The sequence below is a fragment of the Crocodylus siamensis genome, chromosome 4 (genome assembly GCF_052110815.1).
Source record: "Crocodylus siamensis isolate JL-2025a chromosome 4, ASM5211081v1, whole genome shotgun sequence".
Lineage (NCBI taxonomy): Eukaryota > Metazoa > Chordata > Crocodylia > Crocodylidae > Crocodylus > Crocodylus siamensis.
Window position 1 is genome coordinate 72,068,071 of NC_143398.1, and position 26,739 is coordinate 72,094,809.

Here is a 26,739-nt window from a genome sequence, read left to right on the forward strand (position 1 = left end):
CTGAGAAGAGGGGAGTAGAATACAGAATCTCTTGGTCTGAAGTGCCACTTCTGCAGCTCAAGTTCATAGATATATTAGGGTTGGGAGGGACCTCAGGAGGCCAGCTAGTCCAACTCCCAGCTCAAAGCAGGACCATCCCCACCTAGATCATCCCAGTCAAAGATTTGTCTAGCCATCTTATAAATCTCCAAGGATGGAGATTCCACCACCTCTCTAGGTAACCCATTCCAATGCTTTAGGATGCTCCTACTGAGAAAATTCTTCCTAATAGCCAACCTAAACTTCCCTTGCTGTAACTTGAGACCACTGCTCCTTGTTCTGTCATCACTAAGATCAGTGTAGGTCTATCCTCTTGTGAACCCTCCTTTAAGTAGTTGAAGGCTGCTATTAAATCCCCCCTCAGTCTTCTTTTTTCCAGACTAAATAAGCCCAGTTCCCTCAGCCTCTACTCAGAAATTGTGCCCCAGCCCCCGAACCATTTTTGTTGCCTTCTCATGGACTCACTCCAATTTGTCCACATCCTTTCTGTAGTGGGGGGCCCAAAACTGGACATAGTACTCCAGATGTGGCCTCACCAGTGCAGAAGAGATGGGATAATCACTTCCCTTGACCTGCTGGCAACACTCCTACCAGTGCAGCTCAGTATGCCGCTAGCCTTCTTGGCAACAAGGACACAATGTTGGCTCATTCAGTTTATTGTCCACTGTAACCCCCAGCTCCTTTTCTGCGGAGCTGCTGCCCAGCCAGTTAGCCCCAAGCCCGTATTGGTGCATAGGGTTATTCCACACTAAGTGCAGGACTTTGTATTTGTCCTTGTTGAACCGCGTGAGAGGTCTTTTCTCCCAATCCTCCAATTTGGCTAGCCCTACTAATCCTAGCCCTACCATCCAGCGTATCTACTACTCCCCCAAAGCTTGGTGTCACTTTATGCCATTGTCCAGGTCAAGGATGAAGATATTGAATAAAACCAGCCCGAGGATAAACCCCTGGGCACTCCACTTGATAACAGCTGCCAACTAGACATGGAGCCATTAACTACTACCTTCTGAGTCCAGTGATCCAGCCAGTTTTCTAGCCACCTTACAGTTCGTACTTCTTTAGCTTGCCTGAGAAAAGGTTGCAGAAGACCATATCAAAAGGCTTGCTAAAAGTCAAGGTATACTACATCCACTGCATCCACAGAGCTAGTTATCTCATCATAGAAAACAATCAGGTTGGTCAGGCATGACTTGCCATTGGTGAATCCATGGTAACCATTCCTAAACACCTTCTTCTTCTCCTCCTGGTGCTTCAGAATGGATTTCTCAAGAATTTGCTCCATGATTTTTCAGACTGAGGTGAGGCTAACTGGTTTGTAGTTCCCTGGATTTTCTTCCCCCTCCCTCACTTCCTTAAACATGGGTACTGTTTTTGCCTTTTTCCAATCATCTGGGACCTCTCCCAATAGCCATGAGTTTTCAAAAATGTTGACCAGCGGCTCTGCAATTACATCAGCCAACTCCCTCAGCACTCTTGGGATGCTTGGGTGCATCCCACCCTTGGCTGCAAGCCCCATGGACTTGTATATGTCCAGCTTTTCTAAATAGTTCCTAACCTTGTTCTTTCAACACTGTTGGCTGCTCACCTTCTCCCCAAACTATGCTGCCAGGTTCAGTAGTCTGGGAGCTGACCTTGCCTGTGAAGACTAAGGTGAAAAAGGCACCTGTGTACTTCAGGTTTTGCTGCACAATCTGTCCCTAGGTTCCCTCCCCTGTTCAGTAAAGGAACCACTCTTTCCCTGATCCTCCTTTTGTTGCTGACATACTTGTAGAAACCCTTCTTGTTACCCTTCACATCCCTTACTAGCTGCAATCAAATTGCACTTTGGCCTTCCTGACTTCATCCCTGCATGCCCAAGCAGTACTTTTATATTCCTCCCTAGTTGTTTGTCCAAGTTTCCACTTCTTATAAAGCTTTTTGTGATTTAGCTTACCAAATAGTTCTCGCCTAAGCCAAGCTGATCTTCTACCATATTTGCTAGTCTTCCTGCACATAAGGGTGGTTTGTTCTTGCACACTCAGAAAAGTTTCTTTGAAGTACAGCCAGCTCTCCTGGACTCTTCTCCCCCACAGACTGGCTTCCCAGGGGATCCTACCCATGAGTTCCCTGAGCAAGTTGAAGTCTGGTTTTCTGAAGTTCAGGGTCCTTACTCTGCTGCTCTCCATCCTTCCTTTCCTCAGGATGCTTAACTCAAATCATCTCATGGTCGCTGCTGCCCAAGTTGCCATCCACAACTACACTCCCAACCAATTCTTCCTGTTTGTGAGCAACAGGTCAAGAAGAGCATGGCCCTTAGTTGGCCTTTCCAGCATTTGCACCAGGAAGTTGTGCCCACCACTCTCCAAAAGCTTCCTGGATTGCCTGTGCAGTGCTGTATTGCCCTCCCAGGAGATGTCAGGGTGATTGAAGTCCCCCATGAGAACCAGGGCCTATGATCAGTCAACTTCCTCTAGTTCTTTGAAGAAAGCCTCATCTACCACTTCCTCCTGGTCTGGTGGTCTATAGCAACCATGACGTTGTTTTCTCCTCTGACCCTAACCCAGAGACCCTCAAAGGCTTATCTCCAATTTCCTACTACAGCTCTGAGCAATCCTATGGCTCTTTTACATAAAGTGCAACAACTCCTCCTCTTCTCCCCTACCTGTCCTTCTTGAACAGTTTTTTTCCAGCCATGACAGTGCTCCAGTCATACAAGCTCCCACCAAGTCTCTGTTATTCCAATCATGTCATAGTTCCGTGACTGTGCAAAGACTTTCTATTCTTCCTGCTCATTTCCCAGGCTCTGTGCAGGCACCTGGGGTAACTAGTTGATTGCCTTGATTTCTCAGGAAGAATGAGAATACCTCCCTTATTGTCCCCTCCTGCTTGTTCTTTCTCCAGGTCACCCACTTCCCCACTTACTTCAGGGATTTGGTCTCCATCCCCTGGTGAACCTAGTTTAAAGCCCTCCTCACTAGGTTAGCGAGCCCATCTGCGAAGATGCTCCTCCCTCTCTTCGCAAGGTGTATCTTATCTCTTCCCAGAAATCCTTCTTCTTGGAACATCATCCTATAGTCAAAGAAGCCAAAGCCCTGCTGGCAACACCACATGCACAACCAGACATTTATCTGCAGGATGCACCCACTCGTGCCTGGGCCCTTTCCCTCAGCCAGAAGGATCAAAGAGAACACCACCTGAGCTCCTGTCCCCTTCACTCTTGCACCCAGAGCCCAGTAGTTACTTTTGATCTGCTCAGGGTCTCCCCAGCAGTATCACTGGTACCCACACAGATGAGCAGCATGGGGTAGTAGTCAGAGGACCAGATGAGCCTCAGTAGTCCCACCATGACATTTTGGATCTGGGCTCCAAGCAAGCAGCAGACTTCCTGAGACGACAGGTCAGGTCAGCAGATGGCTCCCTCCATCCCCTGCAAAAGGGAGTGTCCAACCACAACCACCCGTCGCTTCTTTTTGGTGGTGATCATCTCTATCCTTCCCACCTTGGGAAGGCCTGATCTGTCTTCCTCCTCCACCAATGCAATGTGCTCCTCACCCTCTGCTGCTAGGGCTCCATATCTATTCTCCAGGCAAACTGCTGAAGGTGGAGATGAAGATTTCTGCTTGCCACCAGAGGTCAGAAGTTTCCATCTTCCATCTTGCTGGGAGTCCATTTCCTCTCTCTTCTGTAGCACTGCCTGTGGCAGTTCTTCCTCCACAGTCCTAGACATCTCCTCCATCAACAAACTGATTAACTCCTCATGGCACAGGATGGTTTGGAGCCTCACCACCCGCTCCTATAGCTTTCTTACCCATTCCTTGAGAGACACCAGGAAGCACCACTCACACCACAGGCACTCCTCCACAGCACCAAATCTGGACCTGGGTGGAAGCCTTGATGGCAAGCGGTCCTGCCTAGACAGAAGCCTCACAAGTGCAAGCAGAGGCAGTGGCCATTTCCCTGGGTCTCTTACTATGCCTCTGATCTCTTACCACCCTTCTTCCAAGCATACCTTCTTAGCAAACTTACCTGGAAGCTGGCCCGTTTCCTGTTCCAAAGGCTTCCTTTTTCCTTGCTTCCTCACACCAAGCTGAAAGGGCAATGGGGGACAGCAAACTGACCTGTGAACTGACCTGCAAACAGTTTACCCTATTTGCTGCCCCTGGTTGCTGGCTCCCTGGTCACTTGGCGAGTCTCCTTTTATACTGGGCTAGGCCTAGACTGGCTTCACCACCTCGTTAGGTCTTGTCAGACACAGGCACCAATCACTCAGCTAGCAACACTCCCAGCTTCTCAGAGCACACACCTCAAACACATCCATAGCCCTCCAAACAACACTCATCAAGTCAAATGTATAGGCAGCTCTGGATCACTTACCTTCCCTGGGCAGGATCTGGTGCCTGGCTTCTCTTCCCCTTCCTCCTCTTGCTCCCAGCAAACTGCCTGCAAAATGTTAGCTGCACAAATACCATTTATCTGACTAAAAAGCACAGCTGGAGCTGGACTTAAGGGTATATGATTATGTTTTCTTTCTGTTATTATAAACATGCCTGTATAAACTACTCTGCCCTAACAAGGGAATTAAGAGCTGCCAAACACTCAATAGTATCAAAAGTAGGAGAGTTAGCTGGAAGCAGAGGCAACTTTTTCACTAAATGTTAACCATAACAATGTCTAAATATTCAAGTTCACACAGCTAGAAAGTAACTAAATCCCATTAAGTTTCAGTGGGATAGTATTTGTAAAAAAGTTAATGACATTCTGTTAACCTACTTTAAGGCTTGGATGTGTTCATCTAATAACCTGATTATTGATTCTATTCTATGTTATTGCAAATTCAATTCTGCATGAATTCAATTCCTACTGAATCTTTAATTTAATAATTGCAACATTATTTTTAGTTAAAGACGTGTGTGAAGATAATTAGCCATCATAAAATGTTACTGTTAGGTTGGGGGCCAAGGTGGCACAGGTGCTAAAGGAGCATGACTGACAACCCAGAGGTCACAGATTTGAGGCCACAGCAGAATACAAAACTCTAAGCCTATCACCTCTGAACCAAGAAGTTTAGCATGTTGTATTCCTCTCTGTCTCAGACCAACACAGGTACAAAACAGATCCCCGAGACCACAGCAGAAGTGCTTATGGCACATCCCTGTCAGATTCTAACGGAAGAGCAAATTCCGCTAAATAGTGTGCAACAAAGACATGAAAAAAGGAAAAGACTTAAGTTCTCTGCTCACAAATTTATAATAAAATCCACATAAAGCTGTTTTTTTCTTTCAAAACTGCAAGGACTAGGATGTTTGAGGGAAAGGTAATTTAGTAGAAATACTTACAAATAGTACATGTCCGTCACGTTGACTTGACTATTCTTAGTGTTGACCTGCACTGGGGGACATCTTTGAATAAGCATTGTCAGGCACAGCCACATTTCAAAGCAAAGTATAAAGTTGTTCCAGCTGCCATCTATGGGTCCTCTGATACAGCTAAGTCCAATTTTTGAAAAACACAGCTGCCCATGAGAGCTGAACAGGTAAAAAGCAAACCATGATACTGCCAGGTGTGTTTGTACCAGAGACAATCTGGAGCCGCCCCTTCCCCCCCCCCCCCCTTACTGCTCCATTTTCTAATGATTTTTCAAAACTATAACCTGCAACCCTGCCAATCTAATAAATATCTCACCAGTTATCCGCTGGAATTTTGTACTTTTTCAAGATGTCTTTCACATTATCTTTGTATCACTTGTATTGGCCCCCCTTGTTTAGGATGGCCATTCCATAGCTGACCATGTAGTAAGTAGTTGGAAAGTTTTCTGTTAGGTGTTCTCTGAACACATCCTACCCAGTAAAGCAGTACTTCAATTATTATACTTTAACCAATGCTAGTTCCCTTGGCTTTCTGAAATACTGTTGCATTGTTGACCTGGTCTTCCCAGTTGATAAATAGGATGATACATAATTTACATTAATGGAAGCACTCAAATTCTTTGATGTGCCCTCAGTGAGATGGTCCAGATTTCACATCCATATAGCAGGACTGAGAGCACCCTTGCCCGATACTCTTGAATCCAGAAACAAAATGGCTTGTCCTTTCCTGGAAGAAGCTGGACACTGCCACTCCCAAAGTATATGTTGCCCAGAAAGCCTTAATCCCTCAAATTCTGATTTCTTTTCCAACAGATTTCTAAATAATGTTAACATTTTGACACATCTAAGGAGATCCAGGATGCAAGGGTAAATTTTGGCCAGGCTTTTCCTTGAAATCTCTAAAATTATTGTGAAAGAGAAGTCCCCAAATTTTTAAGAACACAAAGTGTCAAACTTGAGTAGAATTTCTTGGCTGTCACTAGTTGATGCCAAAATGAATTTTTTTTTTTTAATTTGCAGACAGTTTGTATTTACATTTTGAATAACAGAAAATATTTTAAATAACATTTTTTGTGAAAAAGGGAGATGGCACAAAATTGAAACAGTGGACTGAAAGTTTTTACATTTTAGATGGAGAAAAAATGTTTGTATTTGAATCTCCAGATTCTAATTTACTCTCTCATCAAAAGTTTTCCTTCATACTTGTCCTATTAGAGATGTGGCTGAAACGCACACTCAAGATATTGCCATTTTGGAACAAGATTTCAGAAGACATCCTCATGAAAGTTTTGTGCTTAAAACTATATCACTGTCAAAATTCAGCCTTGACTTAAACACTATCCTAAACCAAACCTTGATCATAACACTTTAGATGAAGTCTAATAAAAAAACAGTATGCATTATTTCCCCATGATTTACGCATAGCATTTGTCATTCCAGTTCTTTAACTTAAATTTATAGGTTCATGCTTTTTATAGTTGTTTAAGAATGTGAGGAAGGTTGAAATATAAGCCTACATGTGATAATAGGTCTATTATAAGCAACAGAATCTGTTGTGGCATCCTAAACTCCTTCAACAAAACCAGGCAGAAGAGCTATTAAATAAGACTGTAGCAATGAAATACTAAATCAACTCAGTATACTGTGTCTAGTGCTACATGCATGTTATGCACTCCTGCCAATAGCTGGTGCTATTCTGCATTGTGCTTATATCCTGCTGCCAGCTGTTTTGCTTGAAAACCATTCAGCTAAGCCCTGCTGTTTTACAAGAAAGATGGCTGCTCCCCAAGTGATCTCACAGAGGCAATCAAAACCCTGCAATACACAAAGTATACTCATAGAGTAGGGATAACAAACATTTAAAATAACTGATCTTCTTAGGGAGTACCTTTCCCACATCCAAATTAACCACAAGTACTCTTGAGTCCACAAAAAGCAACATAAGGACCACTAAGAAAAAAAAGTGAATGTAAAATACTCTTCTGAATCAGCAGCATTTCATATCCAACCTTACACTGACTTTGCATAGGTTTTTGGACTGCACAATACAGAACGTGCAGCTCAGTAAGCTTTGGGTAAGTGTTTTCAGGATTGGGATCCTACTGATCAAGTGTGATACAACTGCTGTCACCAACGTGTCTTTTTCTCCCTTGTCTACTGATAGTACTGTACCACCTATTTCTGCCTCAGCTCTAATTACTGCAGCATCTGTTACCAGCTTCTTGTTCCATGTTTTAAAACAACTCTTTAGTATAATTGTTAACTATAAGATATGGCTCTTAAAGTGACTACTTGACTTAAGATAGTTTAAAAACAAACAAAAAGAATTTGCTCATACAAGTAAGCTTTTAAAAGGCTGAATAATATGTTTCTAAATATGATGCTTAAGATAAAAAGAGTGATTGCTAATTACAGCAGATCTACTGGCCCAGTACTGGGTATATCCAGTATTATTTTTAATTGTCAATAGGCAAGTCTTTGGTAAATGTTCCTTTCAATTTTCTTTTTAAAAAGAATGAAATTTTCTTACTACTTACAAAACCATCTTCATAATCCATCTTTATGGTCACAACAGCATTCAGCACTCTGGAATGCCGTTATGAGGCTATAGAGATTGTAAATGTATTGCAAAACAACTTATTACATATTATCTGCTGTGGTAGTGGTGTATTTATGCACCGAGTGCTAAAACACACAGAAATTCCATTACAGGAAATTAAAAACAATGTAAGATGAAGGCAAGGGCATTTGGTATAAAGTTACTGAAAGAGAAGGGTTTTTTTAATGGATGAAAGAATTAAAGAAGTCAGGAAAATGCACAGTATAAAATTCATACATAAAGCCAGAATAAGCCACTGGAATCATCTATTTGACAAAGGCAGAGGACTTCCTTGAATTAATTCTTATTTGAGCTACAGTATCCAATGTGAAGTTTCCAGTGATAGGAGACCCCCATCCAACCGCTGGTAGGTTGTTCCAATGGTTTCCTACCCTCAGTATTAGAAGAAAAAAAAAAGATGCATTAAAAAAAAATCTTAAACATTTATTTTCCATGTCCAGGCATTGGACATTGTTATATCTTTGTTTGCTAGACTGAAGAGCATTATCAAATTTCTGTCCACTATATATGTACCTATAGACTGTGATCAGGAGATCCCTACATCTTCTCTTCCCTTTAACATCTGGAGCCCCCTTCCAGTTCCATTTCTCTGTGATTCTATGATAAACAAACTGAGATGCTGAAGTCTTTCCATATACAACATATATTCCAATCCTTCTATCATTTGTATGGCTCTTCTCTGAGCCTTCTTTAATTTATCAAGATCACACTTCAATTCCTGACATCAGAACTGGTCTCCAAACACAAAGGTAGCATAACCTTGCTACTTGGACTTGATTGTCTCCTGTTGATACAGCCAAAGATTTCATTAGCCCTATGGATCCCGGCAAAACCCAGCCAGATTTCATTCAGCTCTAATGTGGTTGGATGGAATAATGGACACATCACTTTTACATACACTTCACAATCGAAGCAGTTGTGCCGTAGCTAGGCTAGTGCAATGGGGACATCAAAGTTCAGATGAGTCTTTGAGAGTTTCATAGGTTAAGAATCCTGGATCTTGTAAGCATACCAGGCAGGTTTTTTGTTCTTATATGTACCAATTTGCTGTACTAAAATGCATACTGTCTGGTTGTACCAACTGGGACAGAGTGCCTTGTACCAGTGACCTGTCCTCTTCATTATTTACTGCTTCCCCAATCTGTGTCATCTATAACAATTTTAAAAGCCAACAGAGCATTCATAGGATCATAGGTATTTCATGTCCTGTGACAGTAAAATAAATTGTTTTCTTGTTCAACCAAAGACAAGTGTATCCGGTACTTTTCAGGATATAAAGCTTGCTCTTCTCTCTCAGTCTTTCTTCAGACTCCAAAACCATGAACATTGATCTTTTATGGTAAGCAAACCAACAGATTGTGCATGAAGCATTTCTTTCAGTTATGAAAGATGCATGTAGTCTAGATAGAAGATGAGATTTTCTTTTTAATTACTGGGAAGTGTTTAGCAGCCATTGACCATGATGTTGAAGAATAAAGCTGCTGAATTACTAATTCTCATCATGAAATATTGATTATTCATTTTAATTTCACAGATAAGCACAGTTGCATTTCTTCTTATTGCTAACATTTACATTTATTAGTCATTTTGTTCATCCTGTCACTGACCTTTTTACACTTCTTTCTGCCCATCTGACACTACTATCTCAGCCCTATAGCATCTTTTTGACTTTCAAGCCACTAACGAAAAAATTGTTTTATCTGTTGTTTGCCACTTGCACACAAATGGAACCATTTTATTTGCATGGAATAACATGTATTAAATACAAGCCTGCAAAGACACCCATAATCCGAGTCCTAAGATCCTCCTCTCACTGAATCCAAGAGGAAAATATGCACCAAATTCAAGGAAAACAGGATGAATCCCACTGTTGGATATTTACTGTGAAAAGTAGCAAAAAATAGGCTGGTGTAAGAGGTCATGAAGGGACAGAGGAAGGGGGACTTGTTTCAGGTGGTCTCCTTGCATTTTATAAGCTCTGCTCCATACTTATGTGGTTCTATGTACAGAACACTGTATGGACAAGACACAAGTCAAACCAACAAGGTGCGATCTCAAACAAACAAAAAAACAAAATGTGCACATGAAAAATATCAAGGACAGATGCATCAACTGTTAATTAATATTAAAAGTTTATTTGTACATAGTACATGACTTCCAGGCAGCAGGGCTGCTTGGTGAAAATATTTCCCTTGCTTGGTGTTGTTAGTTACAATTTATCCTATTTTTATGGTCATTCTTCATGTATATTACCCATGGGATCATATGGTGCACCTTTTTATGATTTGTGCATAATATAATGATAATGAATGACAATGAAAGAGATAATTAACTGGTTCTATTGAGCTTTATCCTCCACTTCCCACAGTGTTCACACATACACAAGATGACACACATCAGACCTTTTTCTGCTAATACCAATTTAATTGCCACAAAACAATTATGTTAAGCCATTCTTGCAGTTTGGATAAGATCATAGCATCCAGGCTCCTCTGAAGACAGGATATTAGATTATTGGATGACTAATGCAATGCCAGTACTTTGTTCTCACACTTACTGGCAAGATTCATGTCCCTGGAGATCACACACATCCTTTTATATTGTGTGTGAAGCTACTGCTAGTGAGAAGAAAGCTATTTGTGATTTATGCTCTTTAAAGCTTACCAACTTCATGGCAAAAAGCAAAAGACCAAAAACAGGGAACACAACCTTTCATGGTGAGCTTGCATAAGCTAGAACACAGAATTTAAAAGAATAAATTAGAGAGATTCCAAAGGTTGCCACAAAGATTAAATGACCTAGGAGAAGAAAAAGAAAAAACAAATGGGTGCAGTCTAGAGAAGAGACAGCAGAGTAACAGACTGCTGTTGGGTTCTGTATTCCACTCCAGTGGGGAACAGAAAACAGACTCAAACACAACCAGCTCTATGCTGCTTGTTGCTAGTGTCCTGCGCACCCCAGTGCAGAGCATAAATTCAGAGAGCAGAGAGGGTACAAAGGCAGAACACACTTGATGAACCTGAGCTGGCAAGATACCCAAGGGAAATATTATTATTATATTTAGAACAGCCCTAAGGTTAAACCAAGACTCACTTTCCCCCAGGGCTGGGGGAGTACAAAACTGGCTTAATATGGTCTTTGCCCCTCTCCATCAGTATTTCAACAAAGGTGCCTTGGTAGAACCCAAGGATCTGTTAACCAATAAATATATGAGGGTCCAATGGAAACTAGTGAGGTTAGTTTCAATAAGTATCAGATGCCGCATATTAGACATACACAGCCAGATTTTCACTCTGCAGTTTCATAAAGTTCTAGAAATGTGTGCAACTCAGTGTTTGTATCCACACAAATTAGGCAAATGAAAAATTGTACTTTAGAAGGTTTGGGTGGATGTGGGAGGTGGAAACCTAAGACTGTAGTTGGTATGAAGTCCACAGGAGTTTCAACATCCAGAAAACTATCTGGATTTTGCTCTTGGACCACAACTACTAAGGATCTCTCATCTTTACATAAAAAACTCATTTCAGGATAGTTTCTCGGAGTGTCTACATGTGCATTACTGGGGATTTTCCAAAATTTAGTACCTCCAATACAAAGTACTAAATGCGTGTCTCAGCGCGGGGTCCTAGAGGTGGCCGTGATCTCCCCTAGCGCCCCCTACCATGCCAAGTTTGTCTCAAAGCACCCTCATTCTCTCCTGCCACGTCTTGTTCTTTTATATGTATAAAGGGAGGCTGCCTTTCATCCCCTTGGACACGGTGCTCTGTTGTATCCTGGCCCCTGTTCTGTACTGTGCGACTCAGTGCACCCCAGCCTTATGGGCTATGTATGGCTCCAACCACCCCTTTACCATGCCCCAAGCCTTGCCGATATCCTGGATATTGTTCAGTTTGTCCGGCTCTCTGCGCCCTCTCTGGCGCTCAGGCTTTCCACAGCCCTTGTCTCGCAACATTGCGCCCCACAGGCACTCTTCAATCGTTGCCCCCTTACTCTGGGGCTTCTCTCATTGCCCCCTTTGCCTCAGGGTGCTTATCATACTGCCCCCTGCTCTGGGGCTACCGCAGCCTTGGGGCTCAGGTGGTTGTAGCCGTACCTGGCCCCAACTCTCCTCCTTGGGGTCTCGAATGCCCTGCAGGGCTCAGGCGGCCTCAGTCTTACCTGGCCTCCGATTCTCCACTTTCCTTCTCAGGCTGGGGTCAGTGCACCCCCCAAATGCTGCACCCTCTCTGGTGACAGTCTCCCCACGCTACCGTGGAGCCCCTATGAGGCCTCCTCCAACCTCTAATAGCCTCACCCAGCCCTCCAGTTGTAAATAGTAAACCATCAACACAAACTCATGTCCCTTGTCTGCAAAATAAATTCAAGCCATCCAACTATAACCACATTCAAGCCTGTCACAGAGTCTCTCCCTCTCTCACCCACGCATCCTGGCCTCTTCTCTTTCCTTGCTCCGGCAGGGTTCCCACCCCTATGGCAGCTGGCAGGGAACTGCCTGCCGTGCCCTAGCCTGGGTTTAAATGAGAACCAGGCCCTGCCCCTTCCGGTCAGCTGACTCACCAGTTTCCCTGGGAACCCACAGCTGTGCTTCTTTATTACTACTGTGGCTGCCCTAGTAACCAGCAGCTGGGCTCCTTACTTGCTGCTCCACAAGTAGCAGGCACCTCAGTGCCCTGCTACACACCTCCCCTCTTTATAGGAGCAAAGCACCAAGGTGCTCTGCAACACACACTTCCCCTCTTTATAGGAGTGGAGCACCGAGGTGCTCCGCAACAATGTGCATTAGGCTGCGCTAACACACCGCACATTTGCACCATTTTTTAGTAACGCTTAATGTGCAATAGACTATTTTACTGTGTATTAGTGTAATGCCACCGTTTTTTACATGATGGTTTGATGTGCAGTAAATAGTCTACTGCGCATTAAAGCACACATGTAGATATGCCCACTGCTAACTGTTGTCTACAGTCTGCAATAATTGGGTTCCATGTTTCAAGAAGGAAGAGAAAGGTTCTTCAATTATATGAGTCACTTGGGACCACAGTCCATTCCTAGCATCTGACAAAGTTTGAATCAGGTTGTTCAGATGGCAGGGTAGATTTGTACTTTATAGACTAACTAAATTAGACTTTTTATAGAGTAAGTTTTCATGAGCTGAAGCTTACTTGATCAGATGCTGTGAAAAGATGGCACAAAGCAGTATATAAAATTGTGAGAGTGATTTGGATATAAAAGGTAGAAAGGGAATGGGAAAAAAGGGGAGAAGTGATGGGGGGCAGTGCTGAAAGAGAAAAACAAGCAGTAAACCCATAGGGGGAAAAAAAAAGTGGTAAAAAAAACTAATCCAGGTAGTGGCATAAGACTCTGTAGTCCTTTAAGACACAGTAAACATAACTCAATCTGTGGAAGTAGGTTGTTCCCTATGAAAGCTCATAGGGAACATCCAATATGAACTAATTAAATCTTTAAGATGCCATCCTGCTCTAACCTTCTGCCTAACTTCAGACTAACATGGCTAACTACCACTTTTCAGGACTGTGTTCTTCTCTGTGTATATCTGATGGTATGAACTTCAAAAGAAGGACAACTGTTGCCTAACATGGGTCTAGAAGATACACCTAAAAGAAATGGGCTGAAGTTAAGCAGTATTTTCTGGAGAAATATATCTAATGACCATTACTTGATTATTTAAAATTGGGCTGGACAAAATGCTGGAGAATACAGTACAGACAGTCCTCGACTTACAACGTTTCAAGTTACAACATTTTGCACTTACAACATTTATAAATTGACATCCTGTTTCACCTTGGATGTCAGTTTCGACTACAGCACTTGATCCGACATGATGTGAAAACCAGCAAACAAGCCTGCTGTGTCACCCATGTCCCTGGAGCACATCTGTCCAAACTTGCTTGGACATTTTAAGAAAGCAGACAGGACTCCAGAAAAACCTGCAGCCAATTATCCTGAGAAGACTCCAGCCAAGAACCCTTCAAAAAGTCCAACAAAGAGCCCTCAAGAAGTCCAGCAAAATCACCTCAAAGAAGTCCTTTCAAATACATTTATATTGTAAATAGCAATCATATTTATCAATGTAGCTATATTATTCATCTATAAATTGACTGAGTACAAAATTCTAGGTTATTTCTGGTGAAAATAGAGTATTGGGCTTTGGTTCAGGAACTGATTGTGAGGGAGTGGGGCCTAGGAGCGGCCGTGAACTCCCTAGCGCCTCCCTACCGTCACCTCAGGTGGACTCAGCACCCTTAGTTTCTCCCCCACCACGTCTTTGATGGTAATAAGTTTATATGGGAGGCTGCCTTTATCCCCTGGTGAACGGTACGTGTGTTCCTACCCCTACTCCATATGGGGTGCCTCTGCGCACCCCTGCCTTAAGGGCTATGCGTGCCTCCTACCTCCCCTTTAGCGTGCCCCAAGCCTCGCAGCTGTTGTCTGGATGTTGTTTGGTCCCTTGCCCTCTGGCGCCCTCTCTGGCGCCCCTGGGCCTATCACGCCCTGGTGCGTCTCTCTGGCTCCCCTGGGCTTACCACACACTTGGCGCCCTGAGGCTGTCCCGCCTCGGCGCCCCCCTCTAGAACTTCTGTTGTTACCGGCGCCCCTGGGCCTGGCGTGTAGCTGCTGCCCTGTTACCGGTGCCCCTGAGCCTGGTACGTAGCCACCGCCCTGTTACCAGTGCCCCTGGACCTGGCACGTAGCCGCCGCCCTGTTACCGGCGCCCCTGGACCTGTTGCGCCCTTGGGTTACCACTCAGCCCGCTGCCCCACTCTGGGGCCTATGCCGCGCTCTTCGCGCCCGCTGCCCCCTTCTGGGGCCTATGCCGCGCTCTTCGCGCCCGCTGCCCCTTTCTGGGGTCTATGCCGCGCCTCACGCGTGCTCGTTGCCCTCTCTAGGGCCTGTGTTGCGCCTCTTGCGCCCACTGCCCGCTTCCGGAGCCTAAGCTGCACCTCGCGCGCCCTGCTGCCCCTCTCTGGGACCTATTCTGCGCTCCGCACGCCTGTTGCCCCTCTCTGGGGCCTGTGCCGTGCCTCGTGCCCGTTGCCCGCTTCCAGAGCCTAAGCCGCGCTTCCCGCGCTGGGGCTACAACCCCCACTCACCGAGGACTGTGGCACATGCTCCATGCCCCCCGCTGGGCACCAGGAGCCCCCAAGCCACTGGGGCACTCCTGTGAGGCCTCCTCATGCCCCTACAGCCTCACCCAGTCCTCCGGTTCTAACCATCGATAAACCCAAACAGCCAGCCGGCTACAACATAACAAAAGGCCTACCGGCTTATAATCCAAACTCCACACAGTGCTGACTCTCAGTCATACTGCTGTCTGGATTCTCTCTCTCCCCTCACATCATTGCAGCCAGCCAAACCACCATCATTGACCCTGCTGCTCAGCTCTCCCGCAGAGCTGCAGCTCCTGCGGCTGCCAAAGGGGAACTACCACTAGGCTGCGGCCTGAGCTGTTATAAAGGGCCCGGCCCTGCCCCCTTCGGTCACCTGACCGGCTGGTTGCCATAGCAACCTACAGCTGCCCTGCCCTGTTGATTGACATCTCTCCTTCCACTTATCTAAGGCACAGGACACCTCAGTGCTCCTGTGACACTGATCCCCATTTAAAACATTGTTTCCAATGGGAAAAACAGTTCCAAGTTACAATGTTTCAACTTAAGATGCAGTTTTCAGGAACCAATTATGTCGAAAGTCTGAGGACTGCCTGTATAGGAAATAATCGTGCATTGGCAGACTAGGACCCCTGCCAAATGTTACATTTAACCATGTGATGGGGTCTGAGAAGTTTTATCCCAGATTCCAAAAACTGTGCATCTTGCCATGCCAATCCTCCCCAGTTCAGGCTTCCCACAAGCCCCTTACACTAAGTGACATGCCAGGCATGGGAAATTGTCATGGGATGCTGTCACATCAAAAAAGTTGTCAATTTAATCAAAAACGTCGTGGGCAGATTTGTAAATTTTGTTGCAGTTTCACAATTTTTATAATGGGATAACTCACTTGAGTGTTTAGCATGTTACAAAAAGTTACATAAAAAATCACTGTCAACTAGCATCACATGTACCATCCAGAAGGGGCCTAGATACCCTCCTACATCTATTCCATCCCTTACTTTCAGGATTCTTCAGTAACTACAGCTTTTTGTACATCAAATTCTCCTCCAGGCTGAGCTAATAAATACTCAGGCATACCAGTTCTCTTTATTAAGTCTATTTAATGAATGCCTAGTTCCCCTTCCTGCTATTGCTTTGATTGGAGGGCTAACATTTAAGGGGAGAGTCTCTATTCTTAAGTGACTATAAAATTAAATTAAAAATTAAATTGAAAAGATTGCTTGGCATTTGCTTAGTAATTATTGTAATTATACTGACCTTCTTTGTAGAATGCTTTGGATCTACAGATGAAAACGATTACAGAAAAGAACAAGGTATTATTATTGCAGTTAAACCCAGTGGATAGGCTGCCACGTGTTCCATAGTTAATTTATCATATATAAATGTCCTTGCCACTTCACACACAATAAATATACCTTTCTAAGGTAGCCCCGCAATCAACTATCCTACACAGTCATGCACACATTTTTGTTATAGTTCACCGGCCCCAAATGTAAGTACACAAGCATCTCAACTATTTTAGAAAAACAAATTCTTCCCATTGCCAAATTTCATTTTTCACTCATCTTTATTTCTTGTAAAGAGGCTTAATACTCCTTTATGAATACCGGAGCTAGAACAATTAACAAAGGAGATTTAAAGCCATCTCCTCTTATGCCGCTGTCCATTAATAAAAGTCTGTACTGATTTTTATTATTCATCCTGTGGTGTGTCTTTTCCTTGGTTTCTCAGACAACTACAGGAATTTTAAAAAGACCCGTCAGAAATGGCTCTCTCAATTCTGAAGGCTGTTGAAAAGGATGCTCGCAAGCTCTTTCCTCCGAGTTTATTTTACATATCTATTATAAAAATTCCTGTAGTTATATATATTTTTAAAACCTCACTATTAAATAACACCCTTTCAGAAGCCCGAATATATTTTATCTGGACTGCACTGAGGTCTAGCTAGGAATAGACCAGATCCAATTTAATTTATGTGGAGTTTCAGCCATGGTTTCTAGAAAAGGATTAGTTCAGCCACCAGAAAAGTATAGGTCAAGCCATTCATAACCTTGTAGCTGGGCTATCCAACTGGCAGTCCACAGGCCAATTGTGGCCTCCACAGAGTCAACATGTGATCCCCAGGCTCCCAACCCAGATGCCAGTCTCCCCCATCACTCTCATGCTGCCACTTCTGGGGTCTCCAGGATCTCACTCCTTCCTCCAGCTTCTGCTTCATACTCCCATTCAAGGAGCAGAGGGAGGCCACAGTCGACAGGTTTGTGGGGGACCCAGCAGGCATGAGAGTGTCAGCATGGCATACCGTGCAGTCTGTACTACAATATAACACTCAGGTGTTCAGAAGGAAAAGACTATGACATTAACCCACTATTTTGCATCATTACCAGGGTTTGTTTTAGTTTCTTGGGTGATACATATTTTGCTTTTTATTTTTCTGGTATCTAAAGTTTTGCAAAATCATCAGCAGCAGAAGTAAAAGCTTTAGTTTACTGCATTTATTTAAAGGAACAAGACTATTTTCTCCAAGGAGAACATTAAGATAAAAAAGGTATGCCATATAATAAAACATAACTGAAAAAGCTGCGTTCTCATTCTCTGCTATATTTGAAGACAGCTTTGAAAATAAATATTTTTATATAGCCATGCTATAGGATACAAGAATGTGTATTTCTCTTCCCCCCCCCTTCTTTTTTTTGTTACCAGGGTAAGATCAATCTTGAACAATAGCTACTCTGTATGTGTTTGAAGAACCATGATAGCATCAGTTACTTAGATAACAACATGAATAGCTGCAATAGAGTAAAAGGAAATTTAGAAAGCCAAGACTAAAGCAATACTTTTGGTACAACTGAATTATGTGGTGAGAGAAGTAAAATTGTACTGAATTTCTCTTGGCACATGACTCTGTTATTCAAGTTTATCTATTTTCTTCTTCTTTCCCTATACTAACAATATTTTCCTGCAGCATTCATTTATTTCCCCATGATCCATTTCCTGTGGCACTTCTAAGTAATTTCAGCTCTTTTATTGGGTCTTAAAAATTGTAGCTTTTTATTCTTTTGTTCTTTCTTCTCTTTTACTTTTGGATTCCTTTCCTATATCAGTTCTATAGTTGCTACAATATATTCAACAATCTGCATCAACAGCCCATAGCAAAGATTTTAGTACACTGATCACATGCCATTGTTCTTTGCTACTATACCCAAATGAAATCTCATTTCTGTCTTCAAAGCCAATTAGTTCCTAACATACCAGCTGTTGTTACATGCCTGTTTTACTTTTCAGAGGTAGATTAGTTTGTACTCTGGTGGAAGAGGAGCAGTAACTCAAAGCTAATCTCTCACATAGGCACATGGCATTGAACCCTAGGCAGTAAATTGGTTAAAGAGTACACAGGAATAATCCTTATAGCACCTATGAGAGGTGGTAAAACACAACAAACAAAGTAACAGTGGGGTAACAGTTGGTGCACAGTCATAGATCCATGTCTTTAGTGTTGTTCAGATGGGCCTGCCCTCGTCTTGGGGCACACTGCTTTCAGTACAGGGCTTGCCAAAGAAGAGTTCTTCAAAACCAACCAAGCTCACTTGAGCCAAGGAGACCAAAATAGCATATGATTTTTCATTATTTGCAAGACAATGGCACTTACGAGTGTAACTGTCTTATAGTTTTTAGCAAAGACTTTATATTATTTTCTCTTTTCTGTATAACTGCCGCACGGCACTCTCACATTTATGTAACCTTGAAGTCGACTGTTAATCAAAATGAACGCTTTGTACTTTTCTCCACTGGCATTAAGCTACACATGCGCATTCTGTAAATTTCATTTCTTATCTAAAAGTGTCATTTCTACAGAAATGAAACTTATGTAGAAAATCTGCCTAGCAATAATTATGTAAAAGAAAATTATCCTATCTGTATACTATAGTTAGTGTCATAGAGGCAGTCCAACAAACATCTATAAAAGAGGCAAAAAAGCAGGAAGCAGCAGAGACGACAACTGGAAAACTCTGTGGGCCTGATCACCCCGCAGACAGGTTCTCAGCCTCCCCGCCTGGGCGTATCCCAGCGAAGATAAAGGCCTCAGAAATCCGACAACTGACAACGATTCACTGTGTTACAGTATTGCATTGTATTTCCCATTCATGAGCCGTTGACCAGTTCTGGGACTTAAGGAGTCGGCAGCCGCACCTAGCTTTGGACTTGTTCCACTGTTGGAACGCAAGGGCTGGCTCTGGAACCTCGTGAACCAGCGGACACCCTATAGATTAAGAGACACTAACTACTTACTCTAAGTCGTCTACTTGTGCCAACTCGGCGAACCTCGAGGGCGGCTAAGAGCTACCTCAATTCCGCCCCACAAGCCGCGCGCTCGCACAACTCCGCAAAGCCCGCGGCTCCCCTAAGCGGTGCCGGAGCCGCTAGCCCGGCATTTCGCCACAATGAGGCCCTGATTTTTCACAAGAAACTCACTGTATCAGGTGTTGTACAAACACCTAGTAAGAAACAGTCCTTGCCCCAGACAGTTTACATTATCAATAGATAAGACATCATTATCATAATTTTCATTGTTCTGCAATCAGTTCCCCATCTATAAAGTGCCTTACCTAGGTCTGCAACAGGGCCAGGATTTAAATCTATGTCCTCCTGATCCCAAAGATTCCTGTTAAGACAAGAAAGTAGCACAGACCTCTAATGAGAAAAAAGTACTTTTACTTTCCCAAGGTCTTAAATAGTCCTTGGCTTTCTTACATCCCTATACTGGAAAAGGAGAGAAAACTTTGTGTCCTTTCCTTAGAAATCCCCAAAGCCACTTTCTTTTCTTGCCTCAGTCTAGCTCATGAGGATCCAACGCATTTGATCCAAGGGCCAGATGCAGACAGTGTGGCTTCTCACAGGCCAAATGACCCACCTTAAGTGATGGGGCAGTACCTTGTTGGCATAGCTGCTGGAGCTGCTGCATTTGCATGGCTCCAGAACATGATCACCCTTGCCCTGCCCGCTTTTCCCCACCAGTTTTAGTTACTGTTGCCAATGAAGATGCCAAAAACTCAGTGGCAGGTGAGGAGGCAGGGTGGCAAGCAGTGGTAGCATTCACCCCCCCACCCCCCTGGGGTCATGGCAGCTGAGTCAAATTTCATTGGCCACAATTTAACCCTGATCTAGCTAAGTAGTTTTATGCAATGTTATCTGGTTCTCCCTGAAGGATAGTGAGGGTTTTGTACCCTAATCCCATCTAATTCCAGCGGAGAACAATAACAAACCCCAGAAAGTTCCCCAATTAAGCTTTTTCTTTTCTTTGTTTTAATAATAATTGTAAAACCAATAAATTCTATGTGCTTTTCATTTTTTTATTCAGAAGATCCAGATAGCCAATGAGAGATAATCATATAGGTCATATTTAAACTGTCAGGGTCTGTAATTCATACTAAATAAAATACTCAGTCACTCATCAAGGATCACCTTTACTATTTCAAAGGTCACTTAAAGACAGATCTATAACTGCACAATGTTGGTTTTTATGGTCATATTTCAGAGTGGAGCTGCACATTAAAATGACATCATTGAATTCAGTGCTTGCTTTTAGGTGACCGCATAGCAAAAAATATACAATTTACAAATATAAAAAGATGTATTTTTCTCTACCTGCCAGTCATGCAAAGCCAACCTGATCCCTGAGAATCTGCATTCTTTTCTGCTTGTGTATAACCACCAATAATAAAAAACTTTTGAGAGTTAAAACTTGCCTTCTGTTATACCTATATATGGCCGCATCCACGCATGTAAGCATGTGTGCTTGCAGCAGCTTAAATAGAAGTGGTGCAAATTTGAGCCAGGGCTTTTTGCCTCAGCACACATGCTCAGACATGCTCTTTGTGGTGGAGCAAATTGTACCACTAGGGGCAAAACCTGCCTGGCTCCGCCCGGATCTTCAGCCAGGGGGCACTAGAGCCTGGGGCCAGCACCTGTGCTATCCACAGCAGTATAAAAAGCTGCTCTGTCCTGGTCCCAGCAGTATAAAAAGCTACCCTGGCAAGTAGCTTAGGGCTACTAGCTCTCAGGAGCTTCTGGGGCCCAGCCAATTGGTACCTGTGGACACTACCCCTTGTGCTAGCTGGACTGCTGAAGCAGCCCTGAAAGTTCCCTGAACCCTCTACCCAGACTGCAACAGTCTGGCAGTGGGGGCTGCTGTCTGGCTGTGACCAGCTGTGCACCTGCCAGACTTGGATGGGGACTGCACAGCCAGTAGAGGCATCTGCCCCTCTGGGCCAGCTGCCAGTGGACTGCAGTTGCAGGGCTGGCCTTTGTGCAGCACTATTGCCATTTGCGCCCCTTGCCCAGCCATCTGGGCAGCTATCACCCGGAAGATGCTCCGGGTGTGGTGGCCTGCTCTGAACTGTCAAAGCATGTCCTCCTGGCCCCATTTACCCAGGAGGTCAGCCACAGCCAGATGAGTCCAAGGTGCCAGCTCTGAGCAAGCAGGGTCCTGCCACTGGCCTCCCTAGCAAGAATTCTGGTGTTCTCTATTGGAAAATTGAAAAATCCCCAATTAAAAAAATCCCAAAATTACTCTCTGAAATACCCCCAAATCCATGTTCTTCCACAAGTAAAACAAAATACCACTATAAAGACAGAGAGAGAGTGAGATAGAGACAACAATCAGTTGGACAATGTTTTATTGATACATCTACAGTGTTAAAGCAAGACTCTTATCATAATAATAAAGTGAACTCTAAATACAGGTTTCATGAATTCATGAATACATATTTTGCTGCCCTCCCACAGGACAATGGCCCCCACACAAGGGGTTGGTCCCCCACACAAGGGCTATGGCCCCCAAACATGGGATTCAGCCCCCACACAAGGGGTTCAGCCCCCCAGCAGGGACCAAGTGGCCCCCACAGGGGCTATCACCCCCCCTGCAAGGCTCACATGCCCCATCCCAGCCCCAGCCCCCTCCAGCTGCTGTCCCACCTGGCCCCAGCGCCCACCAGCTACTGCAGCCCCCCCAATGGCTGTCCTACCCAGCCCCACTCCCCAGTTCCCCCCCAATGGCTTCCCCACCCAGCCTCACCCCCCAACTTGCACCCCCAAGCTCCCAAGGCTACCCCCACAACCCCAGGCACCATCACTTAAAAGAAAAACAACCCAGAAAAAGAACAGGAAAAAAGTGGGGGAAAAAAGCCTCTGCTTACCTTAGAAGCAGGGGTGGGGGGGCTCCGGGACCTCCTGGTAGAGCTCCCCGGCAGTACAGGACAGTGGAGGGGCAGGAGGGCCCAGGTTGGGGCCACTGGGGCTGTTAACCTGCCCCAAATTGTGCAGGCAGGGCCCCAGTCAGATAGACAGCAGCTCCAACTGCCAGGAAGTGCCGGGGTTTTCTTTTCTTTCTTTTTTTTTTTTTTTTGAAGTATGGGGTGGGGGAGCAGGGATGGGGGAAGTTTGAGGGGGATGGGGCCAGACAGAGCGGCATCAAGGGGCTCAGAGGGGCTGGCAGGGGGAGAAGCGAGTCCCAGCAGTGTTTGGGAGGGCTGGTGGGGGAAGGGGCCATTCCCAGCAGGGTTTGGGAGGGCTGGCGGGGCCATCAGAGGTCCCCCCCACAGTCCCTTCCCCACTCCTCCTGTCCCCCTGACCCCTTACTCACCAGCAATGGAGCCCTGGTCCTGCAACACATGGCCTGGCAGGCCATGTGTTTCAGTACCAGAGTGAGGGGCAACCGTAGAAACGCTCTGGCAGCCAGAGCATCTCTTTGGAGAACCCAGCCTCTGCTTGCCTCAGGGCACGGTCGGGGATTGTGCCCTGCGCTACTTTTTTATACTTCACTTTTTTTAGACCCCTAAATATCCACATGTCTAATTTTCTCCCCACGCTGCAAGTTTGCAGTGCAGGTAACATCTTTTTGTTCCTGCATGTGCCTATTGCCCCACCTCAAAGGGGTTTGAGGCAGATTAAGAGGCACATGTGTACTCCTGTGGACGCGCCCATAGAGTCAGTTCATTTGGTCAAATTTCCTTTCCTTTTACCCATCACAGGGGTGCCTATTATATAACCACATGCAATGAATGCGATGTAGAATTGGAACATATTTAATAATTCTACTAGGTAGAATAGAGCCTAGTCTTTTGGCTCTGAACTGCTAACAGGAGTAAAAATTAGCAAAGCAAAGAAAGAAGTCTATTAATTGCTGTAGTAATCAGATCCACTGATTAAGCAGATGCCTCATTAACAAAGTCACTTTTTTAACTGCTGTACTTTCATTTGGCATCTTCAATCAAGAGTGAAAAGGAATTTGTAGTATGCTTTTAAGAATAGCTTCAACAGAGGTAAGTGGATATTTGAAAGAGAATCCTCATGTGCGATGCCTATTATATATATGAAATGTGTGAACTGGTGCTCTGGATACAAATGTCAGCCTTGAACTTTTGTTGCATACATTCAGCATGCCATAACATCTTCATTAATGATTTGGATGATGAAACTAAGTGCATGCTTAGCTAATTTGCAGATGACATCAAGTTGGGTAGAGCTGCAGACACTCTGGAAGGCATAGCTACTATTCAGAATGACCTGGATAAACTGGACAAGTGGTCCTCAATCAAGCAGATGATATTCAACAAGGACAAGTGCAAAGACCTGCACTTGGGATGGAATAATTGCATGCACAAATACAGACTAGGGAATGACTGGCTTGGCTGCAGTACTGCAGAGAAGGACCTGGGGGTTTCACAGATGTCAAAGACATTAGGGCTGGAAGGGACCTTGGAAGATCATCGAGTCCAGTCCCCTGCCCCAGGGGCAGAAAGCCAGCTGGGGGTCAAAGGATCCCAACAAGGTAAACATCCAAATGTCTCTTAAAAGGAGTCCAGAGTAGGTGCATGCACCACCTCTGGAGGCAGTCTGTTCCAGGCCTTGGGGCCTCAGACAGTAAAGAAGTTCTTCCCTATGTGCAGCCTGAAATGGTCTTGGAGGAGTTTGTGACTGTTTAACCTTGTCATCCCTTGGGGTGCTCTGGTGAACAGGCGTTCCCCCAGGTCCTGATGTACACCCCTTATATACTTATAGGCAGCCACTAGGTCTCCTCTCAGCCTACGCTTTTCCAGACTGAAGAGTCCCATGGCTCTAGGCCTCTCATCATAAGGCCTGTTCTCTTGCCCGCTCATCAAGTGTGTGGCTCTCCTCTGGACTCTCTCAAGATTCTCCACATCCTTTTTGAATTGTGGAGCTGAGAATTGGATGAAGCACTCCAGTTGCAGCCTCACCAAGACCGAGTAAAGTGGGAGGATGATATCCTGAGATTGCTTGAGAAGCATCTATGGATGCAAGCCAGAGTTTTGCTCACTTTATCAGCTGCAACATCACATTGGTGGCTCATATTCATCTTGTGATCAGTCATGACCCCCAAGTCCCTTTCAGCTGTGCTGCTATCAAGCATAGCACTACCAAGGCTATAAGTGTGCTGTGGGTCCCACCCCCCGCCCCTCGGCCAAGGTGGAGTACCTTGCATTTTTTGGTGTTGAATACCATCAGGTTTTCATCTGCCCATCTTTTGAGCCTGTCTAGGTCGGCCTAGATCACCATCCTATCCTCAGGTATAGATGCTCTACCCCAAAGTTTGGTGTCATCAGCAAGACCGTTTCAGTCTTGGAAGAATTTCTTTACTGTCCAAGCCCCCAAGGTCTGGAACAGCCTGCCATCAGAGGTGGTTCAAACACCTACATTGAACACCTTCAAGAGTAAACTGGATGCTTATCTTGCTGGGATCCTATGACTCCAGCTGACTTTGGGCAGGGGGCTGGACTCGATGATCTTCTGAGGTCCCTTCCAGCCCTAATGTCTATGAAATCTATGAAACTTGGCCAGTCTCCTTCTGATACCAATGTCTACATCATTAATAAAGATGTTAAACAGTATAGGCCCAGGGATGGAGCCTTGGGGGACCTCACTTCTCATGGCACAGGACCTCACTTGTCATGGCACAGAACAATGATTTACTGCCATCAACTACCATTCTCTGGGTCTGATCTCAGAGCCAATTCCCCAGCCATTGGACTACGATGAGGCGGCAGTTAGCCAATTTTTCCCCATGAGGAGATCATGGGACACCAGATTGAAGGCTTTTTTAAAATCAAGATACTCAATGTCCATCTCATCTCCCTTGTTCAGGTGATATGTCACCTGGTCATAGAAGGAGATGAGATTGGTCAGGCAAGACCTACCTACAACAAACCTAGGCTGGCTATCCCTCACGATGTTGCCATCAGCCATCTTGTCAAGAATGGTCTCTTTGATAATTTTTTCCAAGATCTTCCCCGGGATAGAGTTCAGGCTGATAGGCCTGTAGTTCCCTGGATCTACTTTCCTCCCTTTCTTGACGATAGGTACCACATTAGCCTTCTTCCAATTTTCAGACACTTCACCTGAGTACCACTAGTTCTTGAAGATCCATGACAGTCACTGAGTTCTTATGCCTGCCAGCTCCTTAAGTACCCTGGGGTATAAACTGTCAAGGCCAGCTGACTTGAAGGTGTCCAGCCTCTCAAGGTGTTCCTTCACATGGTCTACATTAATGTAGGGTAAAAATTCTCATTCACCCTGGCTGTTCCATACCATATAGAGCAGGGCCATCCCTTGGGGTTGGTGAAAAACCAAACGCAAAATACCCATTAAGCAGGTTGGCTTTTTTCTAGGCATCAGTTGTTAATTATCCCATTTGGTTTAGCAGGTGTTCAATGTTACCCTTGCTTTTACTCCAGCTCCCCACATAACTAAAAAAAGACTTTTTATTATCTTTGATACGTGTAGCCAGTTGGAGTTCAGTCGCAGCCTTGGCTTTCCTGGTTTGCTCCCTACAGGTCTGGACCAGTGCAGAATTCTCCTCCTTTGAGGTGGTTCCAGTCTTCTATCCTTTATAGGTCTTTCTTTTTAGACACAGGGGGTCCACAAGTTCCCTGCAGAGCCGTTTTGCTGCCTTTCCTCCAAGATGGGATTGACATTGCTTGTGTTTTCAGGATCACTCCCTTAAGGAGCAACCACTCATCCCAAATTCCCCTCCCCTTCAGGTCATGGTCCCTTAAGGCCTCACCACCAAGCCTCCTAAGCTTGTCAAAGTCAGCTTTCCTGAAGTCAAGGACTTCTTCCTTGCTGACTGACTGTCCAGATTTACAGTGGATAGCGAATGTGATCAGCTCATAGGCATTGTCTCCCAGCTTCCCTTCGATCATTAGGTCACTGACTAAATCATCCCCCTGTTGCTAGTGCCAGGTTGAGCAGTGCTTTGCATCTTGTCAGTTCATAGCCTTCTTGAGTCAGATACAGCTCATCCACGTGCATAAGGAAGCTTTGTGACCGTTCGGATTTGGTTGAGTGCTCTTCCCATGAGATGTCTGGGTAGTTGAAGTCTCCCGTGACAACCACGCACTGGGAGTGTGCAGCCTCAGCCAGTTCCTCGGTGAATTCCTGGTTGAGCTCTTGATCGTGATTAGGAGGTCTGTAGCAGACTCCTACCATTGTATCCCCTATGCCATATTCACCACAGATTTTAACCCAGAGAGTCTTCGGTCATCCACCCTGGATGCCAATGTCAGTTTGAAGGGATGTGTAGCTTCCC

The 26,739-nt window shown here is 44.7% G+C and overlaps 1 protein-coding gene across 1 annotated transcript in view; it reads right to left on the reverse strand.

Annotated features, from left to right (window-relative positions):
- The window catches only part of LOC149865860 (uncharacterized), an 88,336-nt gene that overhangs the window by 47,188 nt on the left and 14,409 nt on the right, over positions 1–26,739 (reverse strand). Inside the window, exon 2 of the mRNA XM_090042559.1 lies at positions 19,742–19,797. The gene's annotated coding sequence lies outside the window, so the exon portion shown is untranslated. The remainder of the gene's footprint in view (positions 1–19,741; positions 19,798–26,739) is intronic.